This window comes from Castor canadensis, chromosome 5 (assembly GCF_047511655.1).
Source record: "Castor canadensis chromosome 5, mCasCan1.hap1v2, whole genome shotgun sequence".
NCBI classification, from domain to species: Eukaryota; Metazoa; Chordata; class Mammalia; order Rodentia; family Castoridae; genus Castor; species Castor canadensis.
Window position 1 is genome coordinate 161,400,647 of NC_133390.1, and position 7,385 is coordinate 161,408,031.

Genomic DNA, 7,385 nt, shown 5'->3' on the forward strand with positions numbered 1-7,385 from the left:
GGATATTAACTGCTCAGGCAGCTTTTGCTTTGAACTTTTAGAACTCTGTTTCTTAGACAACTCTCTCTCTTGGAACCCAGCTGTCATGCTGTGAGAAACCAAAGCCACGTGAGTGTCCATGGACAGGTATTCCAGCCATGGCTGTCAGCAAGTGTCAACCTCCAGCCAGGTAAGTGAGTCATCTCAAGCATCCAGCAGTGCAATGGAGCCTTCAGAGGGCATAGCTGTCCTCCACCTGACTGCAACTGCATGAAAACCAACTGGCTGAGCCCAATCAGCCCTTGGAGCCATGATAATTGCTATTCTAAGCCACTAACTTATCCAGTAAGAAATAGTTGGAGCACCAGCATCCCAGACAGAGAGAACAACTTTGTGTAAAGGCCCGAAGAGGGTAAGAGCTTTGGATATTTGAAAAACCAAAATGGTCAAATTTGGCTAGAGTATAGTGGAGGAGTGAGAGTGACAGAGGGACATGTGTGTGGCAGAGCACAGGGAGCAATGGCATGGTTCAGGCAAGAACTGCATGATTTGTTCCCCTTTGGCTTTGAGAATAGAGCAGGTTGTAGGTGGCAGAAGGATAGCAAGGACACTGAGAGCTGCTGCACTTGTGGAGGTGCAAGATTCTGGTGACTCCATGCAGGAATTTCACAGTGGGGTGACAAAAATCTCAGACCTAGCGTGTGTGTGTGGGAGAAACATCAAGAGGACTTGACAGATTGGACACAGATAAGGAAGGATGAGGATAATTTGTAGGCTTTTGCCTTGAGCAACTGAATGAATGGTGGCACCAATTACTTAAACAGGGGAGCTCTAAGAATGAAAAGATCTAATGTCAAAAAAAAAAAATTAGGAGCTGGGTGTGGTCGTACATACTGCAATACCAGCACTCAGGAGGCTGAGGCAGGAGGATCTCGAGTTCAAGGCCAGCTTGGGGTACACAGGGAGACCCTGTCACAAAAAAAAGGAAGAAAGAAAAAGAAAATGAAGGATTCTCTTTGACCCATGTTCAATCCGAGAGTCTCAGGAACCTCCCGCTCAGGATGGGAGGAACAGTTGACACACAAAGCTAGTGGTCAGCACGGAGTTCTGCGGGGGGAGGGGGTCTTCACAGTGTGGATGGTATTTGAGGTACACGTGAGGTGAGTTTACCAAGGCTGTGTGGCAATAAAGAAGAGAAGCAGTCTGAGACACTGTGTCATTTAGGGGTCAGGAAGATGAGGAAGAGCCAGAGAAGGACCAGAAGAATGCAGAGCTCTGGAAACCAAGGAGGAAAATACTTCAAGAGAGAATGAGGTTAGTAAGTCCAGTGCTGCTGCTCAGTGTAGCAGGACAAAGGTGCAAGTGGTCACTGGAGCTGGCAAGTTGGAGACCAATTGAGATTGAACTCATGGCCTCCCACTTGCTAGTCAGGCACTCTGAACCACACCCCCAGTCCTTTTGCTTTTGTTTGTTTTTGTTTTTTGGTAGGGTCTTGTGTTTTTGTTCAGGTTGGTCTCAGACGGATCATTGTATCTCCACCTCCCGAGTAGCTGGCACCACAGGCATGTACCACCACACCTGGTCCTTTCTTCTCTAGTGGATGTATGTCCTCCCTAGAAGGAGTATACAATAAAAAAAAATTGACATTATGTGTTTTATCTCTTATGGGTGAAAGGCTGGACCACATGCCTTGGTTTAGCTAGCAGAACATGGATAAAGCTGTATGTGTGCTACCTGAACAGAAATTAGAACCATGCATATAATCTACCCTGGCTCTTCCTTCTGCTCACCACACCGGCATGTCTTACTAAGGGGCATCTGGAGTAATATCCTGGTTCCCAGAATAAAGGGGCCTGGTAGACGCATATTCAATACAGAGAGGAGCCAAACATTTTATCTGGTGTCCTCTGAGTTACAAATGCAGTGATCACATGTACATCTACATTCTGCAAACCTGAACAGCAGCATTTGCCATCACTGGACAGGAGATGCAGCAACCTGCAATGCACATTAGAAAGAAAACCTTTTCTATTTTCAAAGCACCAAGAATTTGAGGCTGATTGTTACCACAGCCTCACTTAGCTTAAGCTGACTGACTTTCATCTCTATCCCTCACTAATACATTGTTCTGTTTGCCTGTTAAGGAGCTCTCTCTACATGAGACAGTCATCACTATATTCTCTCCTGTCTTGTTTCCTTTGCACAATGTTGCTTTTAGGATTATTCATGGTGCATGTGACTGCAAAGTTCATCCATGTTCATTGTTGCATAGTATCCCATTGCAAAAAATGTATTTCAGATCTCTGTTCCATTCTGCTGTTGAGCTGGAATGATTTGGGGCTATGCTTATTAAGCCCCCTGGGCACGTTTATTAAGTCTCTATGGCACAGGAGTAGAATTGCTGGACCATGCCAAATGTGTACCCTTAATTTTTGGAGATAATGTCAAGTGGTCCTAAACTGTACCATTTTATACTCCTGCCAACAAATTATGAGAGTTCCTAGCGCTCCATAACCTTAGTAACATCTGGACAGCAGTCTTTAAACCTTTAGCCATTGGTGGGAGAATGTAGTGTTTTCTGCTGGGTATTTGTTGTCATGACTCATTAAAACTGAAGGAGCTGGTGGAGTGGCTCAGTGGTAGAGCACCTGCCTGGCAAGCATGAGGCCCTGAGTTCAAACCCCAGTCCCAACAAACAAACAAAAAACACTTTAATGGACATTTTTCTGTTAATAAGATTGAGTATTTTCATAAGAACATGGATTTTCTCCCTTTGTGACTTGCCTGTTTGAGGCCTACCCCACCTCATTTTTCAATGAATTGTCTATTTTTTTCTTACTTTGTTTTTTAAAGGTGCTCTTTATGTAACTGGAAGAATCCTTTATCAGTTACATCAATAAATACCAATATCCTCTCCCACTCCATGACATTTTCACATTCTATGTATGATCTTTCAGTAACAGAAGGTTTTAGTTTTAAAGAATATATGGATGTTTTTCTTTATGATAAATGCTCTCTGTGTCTTGTTTTAAAATCCTTTGCTTACCTTGGATCATGAAGATTTTCTCCTATGTCATGTCCTAAGAACACTCAAGTTTGATCCACGGTCTACCTGCAGCTGGTTTCTAAAGTTGGTGTGAGGTGGCTCCCGTTTTACATTTTTTTCGAGTGGACACTCAGTTACCCCAACACTGTGTTTTTATGACACCATTCTTTTCCACTGGTTTGCAGTGCCACCTTGGTCATAAATCCTATGTTGTCAACACGGGGTTTGTTCTGACTTTTCTACTAAGTCTGATGCAGGTGGAGCGAGTTTTCCTAGCTCATTCTCCAAGAGGATTGTGACTGTTCGTAGCCTCCACATTTCCATGTAACTTTTGAAGTCATCTGGTCAATTCCACAAAACCTCCTTGGGAGAGGGATTTAATGGGGTCTATGGATCAGTTTGGGAAGAACTGATAACTTTACAATATGAAGTCTAATAGTGCATTAACTTGGTATATTTCCTTTCTCGTGTAGTTTGCTTTAATGTTTCTCAGTGAAGTGCTATAATCTGAGTATCTTTAAATTTTAAATTTTTATTATTGTTTTATAGAAATGCATTTTTAAAAATATGTTTTACTTGAATTTAAATGTTTGCTAAATTGGAAACCCCTCCTTGGTTTTGTCTTTCCCTTCCCCTCTGCTTGAGATGGAATCCTGGGCCTCACACATGGTAGGCAAGTGTTCTACCACTGAACCCTTGGGTTTTTGAGTTGGGGGGTCTCACTGTGTAGCTCTGACTGGCCTTGCATTTGCTGTGTATCCTGGTCTGGCCTCAAACTTTTAATCCTCCTGCCTCTGCCTGAATGCTGGGACTATAGGCATGTACCACGTTTCCTGGCTTAGAAATACATTTTAAATATATTCATTTTGTATCCAATAAAAATGTTGTATTTTCTTGTTAACTATGGGTTAGCTATGGGTTGTTTTGGGTTGTATCTAACAACATTGTATCACCTTAGAAAGATGACTATTTTGTTTCTTCCATAAATCTTCCATCTCATTTCTTTTTCTTGCCTTACTGTCCTGGGTAGGACTTCCAGTAAAATGTTAGATTGGTGGAGTAGACTTGTTTCTGGTTTCAAAGGTAAAAGCTTTCAATATTTTACCTTTTCAGTTGAAAACAATATTTTCAATTATGCTAATTGCAGATATAATCTTTATATCAAGTTCACGAAAATCTGTTCTGTTCTTAATTTCCTACATTACTTTTTAGTTTTTAAATTATGAATGAATACTATACTTTTATCAAACAGTTTTCTGCATCTATTGACATGATCAAATAGTTTTTGTACTTTAATCAGCTTAGGTGCTGAATTTTTTTCTTTTTTTAGCACTGGAGTTTGAACTCAGGGTCTCGTGCTCACTAGGCAGGCGCTCTTACCACTTGAGCCACTCCACCAGCCCTTTTTTGTGATGGGGTTTTTTCCAAGGTAGGGTCTCGTGAACTGTTGGCCTTTGCTGGCTTGGAACTGCAATCTTCCTGATCTCTGCTTCCTGAGAAGCAAGGATTACAGGTGTGAGCCACCAGTATCTAGTTTACATTGACTTTCTAATGTTAAAGCAATCTTGTATTCTTAGGATTAGCCAGTTGTGGTTGTGGTATTTTTTTTTTTTAATTTATATTGGTGGATTTTTTTTAGCTCCTTTTGGTTATTGTTATTGTTGTTTTTTGCCTTGTTTTATTTTTTGTTTTTTTGAGACAGAGTCTCACTATGTAGTTTGGGATGGCCTGGAATTCATGATCCTGTTTCTGCCTCCCCAGTGCTGTGGAACCACAGGCACATACAACCATGCCCAGTAACTTGGCCATATTTCCATTAGGATTTTAACTTACATCCATGAGTAAGACTGGCCTGCACTTCCCGTTCTTGCAGTGTCCCTGTCCTGTGTGGTATGAAGTATGTTGACCTCATGAGGATGACTTGAGATTATTCACTCTTTTCTGTCTTCTGTAAGATATTTTTCAAAGACCAAAATTATTTTTATTTTGAATATCAGCTAGAACTTGCCAGTGAAGCCATCTGGGGTTCGAGTTTTGGGGAAAGGATTGAACAACTGACTCAATTTCATTAGTTGTGAGAGGATTGTCTAGGCTTCTATTTTGTCTTAAATAAGAATCTGTACCTTACTTTTCTAGTATATTGTACATTTCATTTATATGTCCAAATTTATTGAATCAAAGTTGTTTAGGGTCTCCTCTTTTTTCTCCAGTTGGCAGCCTCTATAGTTGTCCTGTAGGACTTGGTCAGTTTTACTGATCTTTTTTTTTTTTACTGATCTTTTTAAAGAATGAACTTTTTACCTTCTTGGATTATCTCTTTTCTAGTCTATATTCCTATCATATTAATTATTGTTCTTACTTTTATTATTTTCTTCCTACTAATTTTTATTTATTTATTTTTTTTGGTGGTACTGGGGTTTGAACTCAGGGCCTCATGCTTGCTAGGCAGGTGCTCTACCACTTGAGCCACTCTGCCAGCTCTTCTTTGTGTTTTTGTTTTTTGAGATAGGGTCTCTTGAACTATTTGCCTGGGGGCAGATTTGATCCTCGAGCCTCCTGACCTCTGCCTCCTGAGTAGCTGAGATCACAGGCATGAGTCACTAGTGCCTGGCTTTTTCTACTTTTAGTGTATTTGTTTGATGTTGTTTTCCATCTTCTTGGATATATATTTTTTTATCATTTTTCAGCTTCTTTGATGTATGCATTAAAGGCTATAAATTTTCCTCTCAGTGCTGAATTACTTACATCTACGGTTTTTTTCTTGGTGGTACTCAGGTTTGAATTTGGGGCCTCAGTTGGCTAGGCCGGTGCTCTACCATTAGAGCCGCCCCTCCAGCTCCATCTACAAATTTTGACACGAACTTTCTTTGTTACCGATTGATTACAAATATTTTCTAGCTTAATTTTCCAGTTCGTCTTTAACTTTTTATTAGTATGGTATTGGTATAAATATTAGTGTTGGTGACCCTGGGATTTGAACCTCACAGTTGCTAGGCAGGCACTCTACCACATGGGCCACTCCACCAGCCCTGTTGTTCTTAGTTTCCTAATTATTATAGATTTATACCTGAGTCATAAAGTATACTCTTCCCCATCTAGATTGCTAATTCTCTACTTCTCCTTCTCATCCTCCTTTCAAAAACTTTACCTGGTCAGTCATGATGGAAACTAAAGTCATCTTCATCATCTAATCACTCAGTATTTATTTAAAAGAAACTGCTAAGTGCCAGGCTGCTCTATAAAGGATGAAATGATGAACCAGGTCTGGAATGATCCACTGAAAACCTGTTTGGGGTTTGGGGAGCGGTGATGTGAGAAAAAGACATTAGAAGGAATTCCACAGAGCTTTGTGGGCTGCCTGCTGTGTGTCACAAGTCCCAGGGCCAGCCTCTGAGTACCAGTGGTAGCAAGATCCAGTCTTATCGGGAAACGTCTGTAGGATAGAAGCGGAGATAAGAAAGATGCTCAGATAATTATGGGGACTATAACAAATGCCAGGGACATGACAGGTACCTTTTGAGTCACCCCTGAGTCAGTGATGTGAATTGCCATGGGAGTTTGGCAGAGAGAAAGTTACTTCTCGATGGAGTTTATCAAGGAAATCTTTTAAGATCATTTGAGCTGGGCCCTAGGAATCAGTTATTTTTGGTCATTTGGCGAAATAGAAGGTAGGGCAACTCAGGTAGAGGAACAGCATGAATAAGGGCACGGAGTAGCATTTTATTTTAAAATGCTTTACTGAGATACACTTCACACACCACGAAGTTCCCCCATTTAAGGTGTGAAATCCAGTGGTTTTAAGTATACTTAGACTTATGCAGCCATCAGCATAATTTAATTTAAGAACAGTTTCATCATCCCCAAAAGAAAGTACTCCCTATCCTCCCCGTTCCTCCTCCCCCTGAAACTACATTCTACTTTCTTATTTGTCTATTCTGGGTATTTCCCATAAATAGGTCTTTTATGACTGGCTTCTTTTGTGTATGATAATGTTTTCAAGTTTTATCCACATTGTAGCATACATCAGCACTTTGTTACTTTCCATTCCTGTAAGAATAAACCATATTTTATTTATCCATTCATCAGTTGACGGACATTTGGTTGTTCCCACTTTTTGGCTTCTGTAAATAATGGTGCTGTGAATACTCACACGTTCTCTAATTCTCCTGGGAGAGGAATCAGTGGGGCAAATGGTAGTTCAGTGTTTGACCTTTGGAAAAACTACCAAGGTGTTCTCCAAAGCAGCTGCAACATTTAATGCTCAGAGGCAGTGTGAGAAGGTTCCAGTTTACCAACATCCTGTTTATTCATAGCTTTGATTTTCATTCGAGGTGTTCCCGTGGCACAATTGGTCAGCTCC

General features: G+C 40.8%; 1 non-coding gene across 1 annotated transcript; it reads left to right on the forward strand.

Moving 5' to 3' along the window:
* Nucleotides 1-2,598: 2,598 nt before the first annotated feature.
* Nucleotides 2,599-2,673, forward strand: Trnaa-ggc (transfer RNA alanine (anticodon GGC)). The gene has a single exon. It is a non-coding gene; the product is annotated as a tRNA-Ala (tRNA).
* The last annotated feature ends 4,712 nt before the right edge of the window (nt 2,674-7,385 follow it).